The sequence below is a fragment of the Babylonia areolata genome, chromosome 20, assembly GCF_041734735.1.
Source record: "Babylonia areolata isolate BAREFJ2019XMU chromosome 20, ASM4173473v1, whole genome shotgun sequence".
NCBI classification, from domain to species: domain Eukaryota; kingdom Metazoa; phylum Mollusca; class Gastropoda; order Neogastropoda; family Buccinidae; genus Babylonia; species Babylonia areolata.
In genome coordinates, this window is record NC_134895.1 from 7394067 (window position 1) to 7409066 (window position 15000).

A 15000-nucleotide genomic window follows, 5' to 3' on the forward strand; every position below is an offset into this window, starting at 1 on the left:
AACCGGCTGTAGGCAGCCTGTTGTACAAATGACCCCTGGTTTGTACAGCGCTTAGAGCTTGGTTTTCAACCGAGGATGGGCGCACTGTAAGTATACGTTTCATTAGTCATTCATTCAAAGCAGCGTCACAATCCGTTGACGGCCTTGCCGAACGACTCAAGGAGATGTCTACTCTAGGAAACCTGGGATATACCTAGTTACAACGAATGATATCTTGTTGTATGGAAACGTCTGTTGCTGTGGACATAACACGGACGAGAGCAATTCTCTTTTTCTTTCTTTTTTTTCTTTTTTTTAAAATTTTATTCTAACGAGAGTCGTGAAAATGAAGAGAGAGAATATCGAATTGAAGAAAAGTGGATTCAGACGACCCCACTGGAGACGGAAATCAAGAAACGGAAATGGGAATGGATAGGCCATACACTACGCAAGCCTGCAACAAACATCACAAGACAGGCTCTTGATTGGAACCCACAGGGGAAAAGGAAAGTTGGCCGTCCGAAGCAGACCTGGCGGAGAAGCATTGAGGCAGAGACAAGGGCGGCCGGAATGACGTAGGCCGAACTGAAGAGGACCAGCCAGAGCCGGGTGCGTTGGAATAACGCGGATTCAGACGATCAGTGTCAATGGTGTTTACGTACAGAGTGCTGTCGAAAGACGCTTTTACCTGCACCAGTGGGCGTTTAAAGTTGGTATCTTGTTTGCTTAATTAACTTCGAATCGGTTTCAGAAGCAGAAGACTATTACACGGCTTTCCATTCATCTGCTGGGTGAGAAAAAAATAGCTTGTCAGACCGAGCGTGATATTGACTGGTTGACATTGACTGGTCTTACTCAGAACTTAATCACTCCGGACGATGGAACGCTATAGCGGTTTCGACAATTATTTAAAAAAAAAAAACATCCACGTTTCCCTCATGGGGTAGCATAACAATCGCAGCTACACTGGGCATTGTAAACGTGTCAAGGGTGGATTGGAAAGTTTCTTCACGAGATTCCTTAACAATACACTCCACAGCGAGCGAGCGAGTTGACAAGCTAATTTGCATACATATCGAAAATGGCGTCGCATGCGATACAAGTGGAAAGTTTTGGAGCAAACTAGATCACGACAGCGGCTTTTACCACTGCTGAAGTGATTGAAATGCTTCAAACTGAAAGTCTCGACATCGATGAGGATGATGAAGACGTTGAATAAAGTGTCTGCAGTGACGAAAGCTGCTGGCAAGTGGGTACTGATTGTGATTCAGCTCCTGAGAGCAGTGAAGAGGGAGGGGGTGGGCGTTCACACGGCGTGAGGAGAGGGGTCAGTGGGTCAAGTACAGTGAGTTTCATTCAGTTTATATTTTGTATTTTTTTGTGATTTTTTTTCCTCACCCCAACAAATGGGTCGTCTGTAGGGAAAAGCAAGGGAGATAACTATTTGTCTGGAGTGTTTTAATCCTAACTGGTATTTCAATTTCCGTAACAGGATTCTTCATAAACAATTAAATGTGGGTATGTTCAGACCTGCGTTTGCACATGATCAGCACACACACACACACACACACACACACACACACACACATCAATTAAGTTACCAGTCCTGGCAGAGTTAGGCAGATACCCCATTTCTCTGACCGCAGTGTGTCAGGTTATATCGTTCTGGGTGCACATCATAGAATCAAAAGAAGATAGCTATTTGAGACAAGCATATGATATGTTATCGATGAATTCATTGGAAAAAGTTCCTTGGCTTGATTTTATCAAAAAGATACTGGTTTCAATTGGGTTTTCCAACGTGTGGGAGAACCAAGGCACACTCAACATTAAGCGACTAAAATATTCTGTTATGAATAAACTACAGGATAAATATGTTCAATTTTGGAACAGCACAAAGAACGGGACCATTTCAAGGCTCTCCTTTCATTGCAAAATTGCAAACAATTATACATTACAACCTTACCTGATCAAACTAAACATAGAGGACACTGACAACACAATAATCCAAACTCTCTGTTGCCACTGAGTTATTTCCAACCAGAACTGGCAAAATATACATATATGAATGCTTTGAAGTTCGCAGTCCATATCTATGTCCTGTGGAATATCCTGCATGTGCTCACAGTTTATTGCTTTTACTTTTCGTTTGTTTGTTGTGTTTAGTTTATAGTGTCCGTAATTCCTCTGATGGGTTTTAAGACAATTAAATGAGTTTTGAGTTCACACACACACACACACAAACACACACACATACACACACACACACTACTCAAACGGATAGGCGCACACCATATGGAAGTCTGCATGTGAGTGGAGTGTAGAAAAAAGGGGGAGGGACGGGGGTCTCACTATTGTGTGTGTGTGTGTGTGTGTGTGTGTGTGTGTGTGTGTGTAAGTACAGTTCTTTTCCAAATACTTTCTCAAAGCAAAGCAGCTTGATACTGAAAATGGGTCTATCTCTTGATCGTTCATGTGTCAGAGTGAAATGGGATTTTTTTTCTCCACATTTTTCCCTACGGAAAATATAGTTTCATGAAGGCATCTATGGTAGTAACAGGAAAGGATGCTATCAGTAAAGTTCCGTGAATGATATCTGGACCTGTCTCTTTGTTTTGTCCATTCGATTCATGACATTTAGTTGTTCAAATCTGCAAGAGAACAGTTACATCAAGCAAAGTTTCAAACATACCAGACATTTCGTCATGAGCATTTCCCGGTGTAGACTGTTGAAGCGGTCAACGCATTTTGAATTTCAGCTTTGTTTTTATTTGAAAAGTGTGCAGTATTTGTATTTCTTTTTATCACAACAGATTTCTCTGTGTGAAATTCGGGCTGCATTCCCCAGGCAGAGCGCGTCGCTATAATACAGCGCCACCCATTTTTTTGTTGTTTTTTTTTTTGCTGCGTGCAGTTTCATTTGTTTTCCCTATCGAAGTGGATTTTTCTATAGAATTTTGCCAGGAACAACCCTCTTGTTGCCGTGGGTTCTTTTACGTGCGCTAAGTGCATGCTGCACACGGGACCTCGGTTTATCGTCTCATCCGAATGACTAGCGTCCAGACCACCACTCACGGTCTAGTGGAAGGGGAGAAAATATCGGCGGCCGAGCCGTGATTCGAACCAGCGCGCTCAGATTTTCTCGCTTCCTAGGCGGACGCGTTACCTCTAGGCCATCACTCCTGTATCACTGGTGATGATTCCTTCCTTAGGTATAGTGGAGTACGGATGAGTGAGGGGTTAGTAAGGTAATGGTGATTTCTCTCTCTCTCTCTCTCTCTCTCTCTCTCTCTCTCTCTCTCTCTCTCTCTCTCTCTCTCACACACACACACACACACACACACACACACACACACACATACAGAGGCACAGAGAGAGAGAGAGGGGGGGTGGCGGAACATATAAAGGCATGCTGAGTTTTCTACAGCTTTATTTTCAGTCTAATATCATCATCTTAGATGAACAGACTATAAATGAATAAACAACGACTGCTTTATTTGTAATGTATGACAGCAGAAGGAAAGGAAGAAGAAGGCAGTGCTTGAGAGAAGCAAACAACAATTACCGTGTGCAATGACAATCTCGCACGTGGATATAATCCTTGGCATACGTTGTGTGTGTGGGGGTGGGGGGTGGGGTGGGGAGGGGGTGATATGACGTGTCAGAGAGGGTAGTACTTCTGACGGGGGAACAGGTCAGTCTTTAATCTCCAGAGTAGTTGGTCTGTAGTTAGTCTTTGTAGAATAATGATGAACATTATACCCAACCAAAATAATCAGCCATATTGAGTGCGGAGTGCAACCGCGCGGGAAGTACAAAAAAAAAGGCTGATGGGATATTGGTAACGGTAGCAACATACCAACTGAATGCAAGACACGTCTGGGGCCATCTCTCTGTGTACTTGCATCCTTTCATGTTTATGTATGCAAACCGAGCGAGCGTGGTAGACACAACACAGTCATCACCTGGCAACTAAGCTCTCACTTCAGTGACTAGTTTTTTTATGTGTATTTTTATTTTATTTTATCCTTGACTTGAAGTAGATGCTAATGTGAAGATAGCCAGCCTTGAGATGGACTTACTGGTCAGCGAGGCTCGAACAAAGCACCATAATTTGAATTTGAAGCGACGGGCGCCATAGCCGAATGGTTAAAGCGTTGGACTTTCAATCTGAGGGTCCCGGGTTCGAATCACGGTGACGGCGCCTGGTGGGTAAAGGGTGGATATTTTTACGATCTCCCAGGTCAACATATGTGCAGACCTGCCAGTGCCTGAACCTCCTTCTTGTGTATGCGCAAGCATAAGATCAAAATTAACACGCACGTTAAAGATCCTGTAATCCATGTCAGCGTTCGGTGGGTTATGGAAACAAGAATATACCCAGCATGCACATCCCCGAAAACGGAGTATGGCTGCCTACATGGCAGGATAAAAACGGTCATACACGTAAAAGCCCACTCGCGTATATACGAGTGAACGTGGGAGTTGAAGCCCACGAACGCAGAAGAAGAAGAAGAATTTGAAGCTCTCTGGATCTGTGTAGCCGATTGCGCACAACAACAGCGGCTTCGACTGACTTGCTAACCAATCTTGGTCTGTACCCCCCACCCCTCCCCCACACCCACCCACTCACCCCCATCCCCCACCCCAGTAAGGGCTTGTATACCCATGCCTGCGAAGACTGGCTCTGGCTGACAAGGTGGGCGAGAGGTCCAGCGTTCAGAAAGTCGGTTCCAGCAGGCGATGTGGAGATCCAAGACAGAGCTTAACGAGACGCTCATAAGTCCTAGTCTACAGATTTTTTTTATTTATTTATTTATTTTGGTAATTTTAAAAGTTTAATGAAACTACTTTTATGTAGAAAAAGGCATAACTTTTATTTCATTCTCTCTCTCTCTCTCTCTCTCTCTCTCTCTCTCTCTCTCTCTCTCTCTCTCTCTCTCTCTCTCTCTTTATCTGTCTGTCTATATATGTATGTATGTATGTAGGTATGTGTTATGATCTAGGTATTCATATATGTATTCTTCTTCGTTCGTGGGCTGCAACTCCCACGTTCACTCGTATGTACACGAGTGGGCTTTTACGTGCATGACCGTTTGTACCCCGCCAGGCAGCCATACTCCGTTTTAGGGGGTGTGCATGCTGGGTGAGTTCTTGTTTCCGTAACCCACCGAACGCTGACATGGATTACAAGTTCTTTAACGTGCGTATTTGATCTTCTGCTTTCGTTCAGATACTAACAAGTCTGCACATATGGTAACCTGGGAGATCAGGAAAAAAATCTCGACCCTATTCCCACCAGGCGCCGTTACCGTGGTTCGAACCCGGGACCCACAGATAGAAAGTCCAACGCTTTAACCACTTGGCTATTGCGGCCGTATATATGTGTGTGTGTGTGTGTGTGTGTGTGTGTGTGTGCGTGCGTGCGTGCGTGCGTGCGTGCGTGTGTGTGTGTGTGTGTGTGTGAAGACCTCGTAATATATTTTTTTAAATATAATTTTAGGGAATTGTCACTGTTACATTGTTGTTACGTCTGCTGGGAAATAAATTCAGTAGCTGTGTAACAAATTGTAAAATATCAGTGAAAAGGAGAAATACTCTTATTGTTGGTTATGCTGATTAAAAAAAAAAAAAAATCAGTAATGAATGTAACATGAAGCAACGCTTAACCATTGGAACACTATGGACTTGCAAAGAGTATGTGTTGTAAGATATGCGTGCGAGCACAATTGTTATGTTGAGTGAATCCGTTATCATACAAACTGAAACAAAATTCTTGTCAACTATGTAATGTGTGTTTCTTTTTATTTCTTTTTTTTTTCCTTTCTTTTTTTTCCCCCCCACGATCCTGATTTTGTCATTCTGACTAATTGGGGTCATTTCCCATGTGACGTGCACCACCAGTTTTGTTTTGTTTAAGTAAGAAATAGATTAATCGTGATTTAAAATGAATCAATAAAAAAAGAAGTCCTAGTCATCTACTGCAAGCATGAAGGGCTCTCCAGTTCGTAAATGTCCCCTGTGCCACTGGGTCAAGGTTCCTCCTGCCGAGAGAGTGGCATTGTATTGTATTGTATTGTATTGTATTGTATTGTTTTATATTGTATTGTATTGTATAACTCCGTTTTATCACATCAGATTTATCTGTGTGAAATTCTGGCTGCTCTCCCCAGGGAGAACGCCTCGCTACACAGAGAGGGCCACCCTTTTTCTTTTCTTTTTTTTTTTATATTTTTGGTATTTGTTTTTCTGCCTGTAGGTGTTTGTTTTTTTCTGTCAAAGTGGGTTTTTCTACAGAATTTTTGCCGGAGACAATCCTTTTGTTGTCGTGGGTTCTTTTACGTGCGCTAAGCGCATGCTGCGCACGGGACCTCGGGTAATCGTCTCACCCGAATGACTAGCGTCCAGACCACCACTCAAGGTCTAGTAGTGGGGAAGAAAATACTGGCGACTGTGCCGTGATTCGAACCAGTGCGCTCGGAGTCTCTCGCTTCCAAGGCGGACGCCTCTACCTCTAGGCCATCACTCCCCTGTGCCATGGCTCTTCCGCTTAAAGCAATTTCATGCTGGCTGAAATGCGTGGAGAACTTTAAGTGCCTGGGGTGGCACAGTCTCTGCAGGTGGCTCAGTGGAAAAAGAGATGACGTTTAAAACTGAATATGTGTGCGTGTGTGTGTGTGTGTGTGTGTGTGTGTGTGTGTGTGTGTGTGTGTGTGTTTCCAGTCAAGCATCTGGAAGACTGCTAGTAAAGGTCATCCAGCAGAAAGGCATCAGACTGTCCACAAATAGATAGCAATGTCTACAAATCTGGAGTCATTTCTCTACTGCTGATGTTGTAGTTGTTGGGGTGGGTTCTATCTTCGATACAACGTTTTCCACAAGAGGGGGAGGAAAAGGAATGAACACCTCACACAAGGTCGTTTTACAGAGGTTCTCTATTCTGATCTCGTCACAGCAACTGTAAGCCAGAGCGTGAGAATCGGCTGGACCGGACGGGTCCTAGTGTTTCGATGTCTGGCCTGTTGTCACACTGATGAGAGGCTCGCGCATTGTAGCGCATTGTCGCGCGTTGTCATATTGACGCATTGACGAGATCAGAATAGTGAATCTTTGCAAAACGATCTTGTGTGAGGTGTTCATTCCCTTTTCCTCCCCCTCTTGTTCTTCCCCTAGCATCACAAACAACAACACGCACGCGCAATCTCAACCACACATCCATTCAAAGTGCCACAAAAATAAATGCTATTACACTGAATGAGCGTAAAACGTGGCCCCCGTACCGTCAGCACATCAAGAAGCCGGGAGCTGTTCCACACGAGAGCGCTGCACGTGATCATGAGAATCCACTGGCAGGACAGACAGAGTACACAAACCAGGACGTGCTGAACGGATCTGGCTCAACAAGTTTCGAGTCGATGTTTGCTGAAGGCTCACTCGTCTACACTGGTGTGGCCTTGCGATCAGAGTGGACGACAGTCGCATGCATACCCAAGTAACTGATGTACGCATGGTCAGCTCAAGGAATGCTCGCGCAGATCTGGCTAATAATAATGATAATGATAGTATTTATATAGGGTTGAATCTTGTGCAGAGACAAATCTAAGCGCTTTCACACCAGTCATTTACACGCATGCATAACTCTAAAACTGGAGAAACTGAAGACAAGGAAGAGGTAGGGGAGGGAGACTATCTGTGAAGAGGTGGATTTTAAGGCCAGACTTGAAAGAGCTGAGTGTGGAGACCTGACGAAGCGAAACAGGAAGTTCATTCCAAATACAAGGTCCAGAGACACAGAAGGAACGGCGTCCAACAGTGTAGTGTTTGAATCTGGGTATGCGTAAACAAAGTGGATCCGAAGCCGATCGTAGGGAGCGAGATGGAGTGTAGAGGTGAAAGCAGCCACAAAGATTCGAGTCGATGTAGCTAAAGGCTCGTCTACACTGGACCGGCCACACGATCAGAGTGGACGACAGTCGCATGCATACCCAGACAGTTGATGGACATATTGGTCAGCTCTCAAGGAAGGTTCGCGCGTATAGAGAAGGCCCAAAGCAAGACACATAGACACTCTGAAGAGTTTAGTTTTCGTTTCAGTAGCTCAAGGAGGCGTTACTGCGTTCGGACAAATCCATATAAAAAGGTTGCCAACAGCACCCGGTGTTCCCAGGCGGTCACCCATCCAAGTACTAACCGGGCTCGACGTTGCTTAACTTCGGTGATCGGACGAGAACCGGTATTTTCAACGTGGTATGGACGTTGGCAAAAAAGTCCTAACGGCAGATTCGAACCCTGCGTGTTCGGGTGAGAAGAAACTGTCTCATCCATTACACTATCGGGGCCCCTTGAGCTACATCAAAATGAATGGAGCGCCCTTCAGCCTGCAGTAAACGAACCAGCATAGACGTCGTTCATTTTGAGGTCGGATAAATAAGATAAGATAGTTTTACGCAATAAACTGCTGTCATGAAAACCCCCTGAACCCTCCTCAAAACAGGAGAAACAGCCTTTACCTTTATCATTCCCATCTGTTCTCTTCCAACAGTAGTCATTTTTTTCTGTGATGGTGTTGGTATGGTCTGGTTTTAAATGCATGCCTTATTGTGAGGAAGCTATTTGCCATGTGTTTGTGTGTGTGTGTGTGTGTGTGTGTGTGTGTGGAGGTGCTAGCGAGTATCCATGCATTCGTGTGTGTGTGTGTGTGTGTGTGTGTGCGTGCCTGAGTGCTTGTTGCTAGGATACGTTTTCTGGAGGGCGTCACAGGGTGGGTGAGTGTTTCCACGGACGGACATACGTCCGTGGGGTGTTTCCAAGGTTCAGTTGCGTAGATGTATTCTGGCATGTGCTTCTGTGCGTACGTGGGAAGGGGCAGGGGGTGGGAGGGGTAGGTGGGTAGCGGGAACGAAATGTTAAGCGCTTTGAGCAGTCTTTCTTGAGAAACGAGCTATATGAATGTCCATTATTATTATTGTTGTTATCATTATCATATTGTTATTATCATTATATACTAAATAATACTAAGGGCACGATTAGGAAATGACATCCCAACACAATAACAGCAACTGGCTTCAACGGTTATATCATTATTGTGGTTACACACTGACAGACATTCAGTGGCTTGAGGACTGGTCAAACATAGGATAAAATGAGCCACTGCTTGATGCCCTGAACTAAAGGACATAAAAGTCCAGTAAGCCGCAGGTCCTGTAAAGTTACAGGTCCATTATGCCACAGGTCCGGTATGCCACAGGTCCATCATGCAACAGGTCTAGTATGCCACAGGTCTAGTATGCCACAAGTCTAGTATGCCACAGGTCCATTATGCCACTGGTCCAGTATGGCACTGGTCCATTATGCCACCGGTCCAGTATGCCACAGATCTAGTATGCCACAGGTCCATTATGCTACAGATCTAGTATGCCGCAAATCTAGTATTCCACAGATCTAGTATGCCACAGGTCCATTATGCCACAATTCTAGTATGCCACAGGTCCATTATGCCACAGGTCCATTATGCCACAAGTCTAGTATGCCACAGGTCCAGTATGCCACTGGTCTAGTATGCCACAGGTCCGTCATGGAACAGGTCCGTTATGCCAAAGGCCTGCTGAGCCACAGGTATGTTACACACAGGACTCGCGTGGCTTATATTCTGTGACATAGTGGGTCTGTGGAATGACAGTAAGAACTCGAATAAAAGACGCCTGGAAAGGGTATGCTCGGTTGATGGTGAGACAAACCCAATGGACTCACAAAATTATACTGGTGTTTCACATCGAATAAAAGCCAAATGATTCAAAGATTCAAAGAAATTTAATTCTTTTGCCCCTTTTGGGGTGTAGAGGATACAATAACAATACATACTCATCGAATCACAACTTTCGTCCAAAGATGTCTCCGAAACTCGCAAAAACGCACACCCACGCAAGCACACACACGCACACACACACACACACACACACACACACACACACACACACACACACACACACACACACACACACACACACACACACACACACACACGCTAATGTTGATTTGCAACAACAACAAAAATCAAGCTTAAACATAATGAAAAAGAGAAAAGTTACCCAACCTTTCCAAGTTTTATGAATTTACTTTGATTAAGTTGTGTTTTCTTCCCAGCACTGAATAAATTGCATAAACCGAACATTACCAGATGCGATTTATATTCATGTGGTATCAATTTATTTCGAATTACAGTATTTTGGGGACATTCTAAAACAAAATGAAATTCATCCCCAACAGTACCCATATTCCATTCCTTGCAAATTATGCTTTCTCTGTTTTCGCCTTCTCTGCTTACTATTGCGATCTGCTGTTGCATGTGTCCAAAATTTAGATTACCGGCGTGCGATCAGGAGAATATGTGCAGCCGACGGTTTCTACCTCTGATAACAGGACTCACCCAGTTTTAATTAAACCTCAAAACTGATTAAGATATGTATTATAGGCTGCCCAGTATAACAAAAGAGTGATAGGTATATTGGAACAACAGTTTAGATCAAAACAAATGGTCCACTTCGCGAAGAGAGCAAGGCACACAAAGATAATGAAAACGTATTCATTGCTTTTTTTTTTCTTTTTTTTTTTTAAAGAACAGTTTTACTCACTTGGAGCTGTTTCAGGGTTCAGCGCCACCATTCCCACAGGAGTGATTCTTAAAACCCCTCACACAGCACCAGACGGAAAGCTTTGAAACAGAAGCTTTTCCTCATGGTTCTGAATGAAAGGATTCTTTAGTGAAGATATGCCTGGGAAGCGTGTCGACAGATCCTGGTGTTGACAGACATCCTGTGCTTCCACACCCTTTATTCTTGGTCTGTTGGACTGTGGGGCAGATATCCATGTGCAATGGTCCTGGTGTTTTGGCTGATCGTCATCAGAAACCATTGTTTCCACAGAGTTCCGCCTCTTCTTTGATATTTATTTATTTATTTATTTATATTATTTTTTTGTGTGTATCTGTTGATGTTGTATCTTTTCTTTTCCTCCGTGAGTTTCAGTTTCTGTTTCAGTTTCAGTAGCTCAAGGAGGCGTCACTGCGTTCGGATAAATCCATATACGCTACACCACATCTGCCAAGCAGATGCCTGACCAGCAGCGTAACCCAACGCGCTTAGTCAGGCCTTGAGAATTGGAGTGGAGTGTACGTACAGATTACTATATTGTGCAGCGTAGTGTAGTGTTGTGTAGTGTCGTTCAGTGTAGCGTGGTGTAGTGTAGTGTAGTGTAGTGTAGTGTCCTGTGTGGTGTACTGTAGTGTAGCATAGCGTAGTATATTGTGTAGTGTAGTGTAGTGTAGTGACGTGACTGTATTTGTATTTCTTATCATCACAAGAGATTTCTCTGTTGTCCAAAGTCGAAGTTTAGTATAGACTAGTGTCGACTGTCCTCTTTATTTACGGGTTTTCATGAGGTGTGGTGCCGTGCCGTGCTCTGTACTGTTCCGTACTGCCCTGTGCTTGCTTTCATATCTGTGAAACTGCATGTTTGGTACATATCTGTTATGCGTATGTGTGTGTATGTGTGAATGTGTGTCTGTATTTTTTTTTTATTTTTTTTTACATTTATTTGCTTATTTATCATCATTGTTGTCTTTTTTATTTTTATTTTATTTTTTTTTAGTTATTTTTATTATTATTATTATTATTATTATTATTATTATTATTTATTTATTTATTTATTTATTTATTTTAACATTGTATTCTTATTATTTATTTATTTATTTTATTTTATTTATTTTGTACGCTTATATTTGACTTCATCAAATTTTTGCCTTATACATATTATTATTAGTAGTAGTAGTTCTTTTTTTATCTCTCTCTCTCTCTCTCTCTCTCTCTCTCTCTCTCAAGGCCTGACTAAGCGCGTTGGGTTACGCTGCTGGTCAGGCATCTGCTTGGCAGATGTGGTGTAGCATATATGGATATGTCCGAACGCAGTGACGCCTCCTTGAGCTACTGAAACTGAAACTGAAACTGAAACAGTCCTGTGCTGTGCTGCGCTGAGAGAGGTGCTACAATGGAGTGATGGCCTAGAGGTAACGCGTCCGCCTAGGAAGCGAGAGAATCTGAGGGCGCTGGTTCGAATCACGGCTCAGCCGCCAATATTTTCTCCCCCTCCATTAGACCTTGAGTGGTGGTCTGGACGCTAGTCATTCGGATGAGACGATAAACCGAGGTCCCGTGTGCAGTATGCACTTAGCGCACGTAAAAGAACCCACGGCAACAAAAGGGTTGTTCCTGGCAAAATTCTGTAGAAAAATCCACTTCGACAGGAAAAACAAATAAAACTGCACGCAGGAAAAAATACAAAAAAAATGGGTGGCGCTGTAGTGTAGCGACGCGCTCTCCCTGGGGAGAGCAGCCCGAATTTCACACAGAGAAATCTGTTGTGATAAAAAGAAATACAAATACAAATACAAAATACACTGCACCATGCTGTAGTGCAGTGCACTATGCTGTGCTGCGCCGCATTGCACAGGACTTCACAGAACAGAGCCTTACTGCATTGTGTTGAACTGTGTGCGGTCTTTTATTCAACTGCATCGCTGAGAAAATGTGCTCTGCACTTTGCTCTGGTCTGCTCTGCTTTTCGTTATAACCAGGTTCAACTCATTCAGCCCTGAGCCTGAGCTATGAGCAATGCCCATGGCTTTAAAACGTGTTTCTTTGAAATGGTATACATGTCCTAAGGAACTAACGTCTACTGTATTTCTGGCTGTGTTCCCACGTGTTAATTTGGAGGACAAACCGGTCAATTTCAGAATGTTTTCTTTGTTGTTGTTGGGTTTTTTTCCCCCCCGCATAACTATGACAGATGATCTTGTCGACGTTGTAATCTCCATGGGATTGAATGGGTTAATGCTGACACGCAACTCAGATCTTGTGGCCAAAGGGGAGAAACATCCCAGATGCGTGGAGAAAAGAGACGCATCCAGTACTTCACCAGCAGAATTGTACACATTGAGAATGGCAGCGAAAATGTGAGTTGATACGCAGAACGTCCTGTGATTCGAACTCAGCTCAGCAGTGCAGCATTTGAGCTCACCAAGCACTCGGAAATAGGAAAATGTACCTGTCATGTTGGATTACTTTGTGGTTTATCCCATAAAGGATACACTTCATGACATACCACCCAGAAACTTGAAATTTGCTGTGCATCACAATACCTTTCTGCTTTGTTGTTTCTCTTACAACGTATGGTATGATTTTTTTAGTGAGTTTTAAAAGAAAGAATTTACAATTCACACTTGTGAGATTGAGAAAGAAAAGCGTGTGTAAAGGCATCTTATTCTGCTTTTGTTGATGGTTCCATTCCTTCTGTTTCTTCGGACTTGTCAAACAAAAGCTTTAAAATGGTTAAAAACTATACTGCACACACATTTTTTGTATAAAGAATTGGACTATGAGACCACATGTAATAATCAAATTGGAAGTTCCCTTTTCTGTTTTTTTTTTGTTTTTTTTAACATCTAGACTTCGAAATTGTTTGCGTCATAACAACGCTTAAAAATGGTAAAAGTTATACTGCACACACATTTGTTGTATAAAGAACTGGACTATGAGATCACCAGTAATAATCAAAATGGAAGTTCCCTTTTCTGTTTGTTTTGCTTGTTTTTCTTGTTTTGTTTTTTGGGTGTTTTTTTTTAACATCTAGACTTCGAAATTGCGTCATAACAACGTTGTTCATTCCTGCCATTGCCTTTCAGTTATCACTCTAACCCCATAGAACTGTTTGCAGCACGCCGACATTGCAACTCACTTCGGATCTCCACGAGTGGACGATGAAGCCGTTTGCGTGATATTGATATTGCCACTCCCTTTCCGTGCTTTCCGATCTCCACAGAATAGTTGTTTCAGAGTCTGTCTGAATTTAGATCCCATGCGCACGTAGAAGAAAAAATTGAGCGTTGAGTTTATTGCTGGTGTCGTATGCAGCGTGGCTATTAAGCCCATAAACAGATTCTGATAGCGACCACCCAGGTTGAAATCCGAGACAAACACTGGCATGAGCCTGATCACGATGTTAGGAAGCGAACAGACTATAAACAGACAGGACACTGCGATGAGCATTTTGGTCACGGCCACCTCATTTCCATGGTCCTCTCTCACTGAGCTCATCTGCTGTCTCCACGCTGCGGCGGTCTTTAGTTTGACAGTGGTGATGATGGTGGTGATGATGGTGGTTGTGATGAAGAAAAAAGGCAGACCAAACCCGTAAAGAACTCCGTTGATTATGTCAACCAGCTTTTGATGCTGGAGGTAAAACTGGCTGGGAATGAAGCCCGATACTGTCACATTATCTTGTATGTAGTGTATACAGCCGATTCTGAACTGGTCACTGATGATGTAGTGAACGCCTACCAGCACAACTGCAGCAAACGCGACGAAAAGTGCTGATATGGATGATTTGAAGAACTTCTTGGCTTTGAAAGGATAGGTGATACAAAGGCATCTCTCACAGGCGATCATGGTGGAGACGAACGCAGAAACATACACAAAGCCGTAAAAAGTATTGATCCCGTTGTTTTGTTTAAACCTCATCCACGGCCCGTGAACCTGGAAGTTCCCTGCAAGAAGCGTGTAACAATATTCAATGGAATGTAAAATGACCGCCACGTCCACAAGGAAATCCATGAAAGCTTGGCAGAAGAGCAACAAGTTGATCCTGTCGTGCACACCCTGCTTGAAGAACACCAGGCAGTTGACAACGTTCAGGGGCAGACCTATGAACGCAGTCCAAGGAGCAACGGCACCGTTCATGACTTTGGCAATGAGAAAGGTAGTGTGCCGTGAGATGATGTTGTGTGGGTTGTTCGTTGGGATGTAGTCATAACGGGACACAACACGGCAGTTGGCTGTGTCGTCCACACCAGTATGGAAGACACTGTCGTTGAGTGAGGTGTTCGTGGACATGGTGGTGATCGAGGCTGCTGGAAGAGAAGTATATCTCTCACGATCTTACACATATCCACACATGCATGATGTACATGCA

General features: G+C 43.6%; 1 protein-coding gene and 1 non-coding gene across 2 annotated transcripts in view; one reads left to right on the top strand and one right to left on the bottom strand.

The window, feature by feature from the left end:
- LOC143295115 (otoferlin-like) overlaps positions 1-15000 on the top strand; it is a 566370-nt gene that overhangs the window by 392111 nt on the left and 159259 nt on the right. The window lies entirely within an intron of this gene.
- LOC143295532 (5S ribosomal RNA) lies at positions 8122-8240 on the bottom strand. The gene has a single exon (XR_013057025.1). It is a non-coding gene; the product is annotated as a 5S ribosomal RNA (ribosomal RNA).